Consider the following 3206-nt stretch of genomic DNA (forward strand, 5'->3'; position numbering starts at 1 on the left):
TCGTTAGCACTTTGGACTTTGAATCCAGAGATCCGAGTTCAAGTCTCGGCAGAACAGTATCCTGAGGAACATGCACATACTTAGGACATGAACTTTTTCAAACATTTTATCAGAGTTCTCCAGAAGATGGGGAAACACCCACTTTAAATTAATCTGGTTCCATGGTGTAACGGTTACCACACAGGGCTCTGAATCCTGCGATCCGAGTTCAAATGTCAGTGGAAACGTTGTATATATGTATATGTATTACTGTATCTTCTATACTACACATATAGAACTTTACTGTACCCAGTCTTGTGCAGATTCCCATTGATTAACAATGTTCTTATAAGCCACAAGTCCTTCTGTTCCTGCAAGATAACATTTTAGTCACTTATCAAAGTGGTCCAGAAGATGAGAACAGCCCCATCTGAGCAAAAACAAGTTTCCCATGGTGTAATGGTTAGCACTCAGGACTCTGAACCCTGTGATCCGAGTTCAAGTCTTGGCAGAACCATATCCTGAAGAACATGTAAGTTCTTAGTACATGGGCTTATTCAAACATTTCATCAGAGTTGTCCAGAACATGGGGCAACACCCAATTTAAGAGAATCAGGTTCCATGGTGTAATGGTTACAACACAGGACTCTGAATCCTGTGATCCAAGTTCAAATGTCAGTGGAAAAGTTGTATATATGTATTACTGTATTTGCTATCCTCCACATATAGAACATTGCTGTACGCAGTCTTGTGCAGATACCCATTGATTAACAATGTTCTTATAAGCCACAAGTCCTTCTGTTCCTGCAAGATGACATTTTAGTCGATTATCAAAGTGGTCCAGAAGATGAGAACACACCCATCTGAGCAGAAACAAGTGTCCTATGGTGTAATCGTTAGCACTTTGGACTTTGAATCCAGAGATCCCAGTTCAAGTCTCGGCAGAACAGTATCCTGAGGAACATGTACATACTTAGGACATGAACTTTTTCAAACATTTCATCAGAGTTGTCCAGAAGATGGGGAAACACCCAGTTTAAAATAATCAGTTTCCATGGTATAACGGTTACCACACAGGGCTCTGAATCCTGCGATCCGAGTTCAAATGTCAGTGGAAACGTATATATGTATTACTGTATCTGCTATCCTGTGCATATAGAACATTACTGTACCCAGTCTTGTGCAGATTCCCATTGATTAACAATGTTCTTACAAGTCCTTCTGTTCCTGCAAGATAACATTTTAGTCGCTTATCAAAGCGGTCCAGAAGATGAGAACAGCCCCATCTCAGCAGAAACAAGTGTCCCATGGTGTAATGCTTAGCACTCAAGACTCTGAATCCTGCGATCCGAGTTCAAGTCTTGGCAGAACCTTATCCTGAAGAACATGTACATTCTTAGTACATGAACTTATTCAAACATTTCATCAGAGTTGTCCAGAACATGGGGCAACACCCGATTTAAAATAATCTGGGTTCCATGGTGTAATGGTTACCACACAGGATTCTGAATCCTGTGATCTGACTTCAGATCTCGGTGCACACAGCCATTGATTAACTATGTTGTTGTAAGTGTGACCGGGTCGGTTTTGATAGGCCAGCTAATGCCATAATGGTTTCTGAGAGCTGGTGATTAGGAAATCACCTGCACCTGCGTAATTGGGTGGAGCCTTTAAAATGTAGAGAGCAGTGCACAGAGAGAAGAAAGGTGGAGCAGAGGGCAGAAGAAGGAGCTGGCTGGATGGAAGGAGAGCGGCCATGGATGGGGGCCGGTGTCGGGGCACCGAGGACAGGGACACTCCAGCCGTGGAACTGGTTGCTTGGCACCAGGCGGGGTGTGCCCTGCCCGCCTGTGGCAGGACCCATCTGTGGAGGTGCTGGGAGAGGATGCCAGAGGAGAGAAGGCCCAAGGGAGAGGAACTTATGAGAGAGGCATGCAGGCTGGGAAAGAGGGGAAGCCAAACCAACTCAGCAGAGGGGCAAAGTTGCGACTTGCCCCTCTTTCGAGCTAAGTACCCCCTCTATGACCTTGAAGTGAATCTGACAGCGTGTGTAATGTGCAACTGAATTATTGTTTTAAACGGACAATTTTAGTTATAGTTTTATCTCTTTTTTTGTCAGCCACCGAGACAACTACTCACTGTTTGGAATATTTTATTGGCCTGGTCGTTTGCATGTTTTTATATTTTAACTTTTATTTAGTCCTTATTGTTTTGTGTGCTGTGTTTTACACTGAGACCAAGTAGGCAATAATAGACCAAACCCACTGATGTAGTTTGTTTGTTGTTTGACCCTTATAAGGACCACCCCAGAAGAACAAAAGACGGAAGGCTGCTGTTAAGGAATTTATGGACTGATTGGACTGTTCCCTACCCCAGGAGAGAAAGAAATGAACATTGTCTTACTCCCATTATCCCATAACCGGATACAGTACTTTTTTATGTTTAATTCTTTTTGCAATAAAGCTGTTTATTGCGCCCTTGACCTTAGTCTGTTTCACTCTGCTCAACCCTGGTAAAAGAACCTGTGTGTCGTATGTATTTTATTGAAGTGTTTTAAGTGGAGTCCTGGGCTCCACAGCCTCCAGGTGGCGTAGTCGGCTACTTTGCATTATACTTTTTTAACCTCGCCACATAAGCGACATGCACTACCCATCCTGTAACATTACTGGCAATCATTCTGATGTAAATGAAAAACACAGAAGCACATCCTTTGTTTATTAAATGTATTTGTTCTTGACATATTCTGGCTACTTCACCGTCATGAGTTTTCCCTAAAAATAAACTACATCCTCACCCTGGGTTAAATGTGGTTCTGTGGTGCAATGGTTAACACTTTGGACTTTGAATCCAGAGATCCGAGTTCAAGTCTTGGCAGAACCTTCACCTGAGGAACATGTACATTCTTATTAAGAATAGAATTTACTTTTTCATAAATGTCATCAGAGTTGTCCAGCAGATGGGGCAACACCCGATTTATAATAATCAGGGTTCCATGGTGTAACGGTTTGCACTCGGCTCTGAATCCTGTGATCCGAGTTCAAATCTCGGTGGAACCTTGTATATGTATTACTGTATCTGCAATCCTGCACATATAGAATGTTGCTGTTTTCCCCCACACACATGTCATATAAATCCACAAACCCTTCATGTGCAAGTGCAAACGAATTCTCACTGTGCTGAAACTCTGCTGAGCCAATCCTAGGGCTCCTTACATTGTCTCCTCCAAT

The 3206-nt window shown here is 42.8% G+C and overlaps 1 long non-coding RNA gene across 1 annotated transcript; it reads left to right on the forward strand.

The window, feature by feature from the left end:
* The first annotated feature begins 1693 nt into the window (after positions 1–1693).
* Positions 1694–2459, forward strand: LOC306914170. Its single transcript, XR_013788659.1, has 2 exons — positions 1694–2025; positions 2279–2459. It is a non-coding gene; the product is annotated as an uncharacterized lncRNA (long non-coding RNA).
* The last annotated feature ends 747 nt before the right edge of the window (positions 2460–3206 follow it).

This window comes from Electrona antarctica (assembly GCF_951216825.1).
Source record: "Electrona antarctica genome assembly, chromosome: 21".
Lineage (NCBI taxonomy): Eukaryota > Metazoa > Chordata > Actinopteri > Myctophiformes > Myctophidae > Electrona > Electrona antarctica.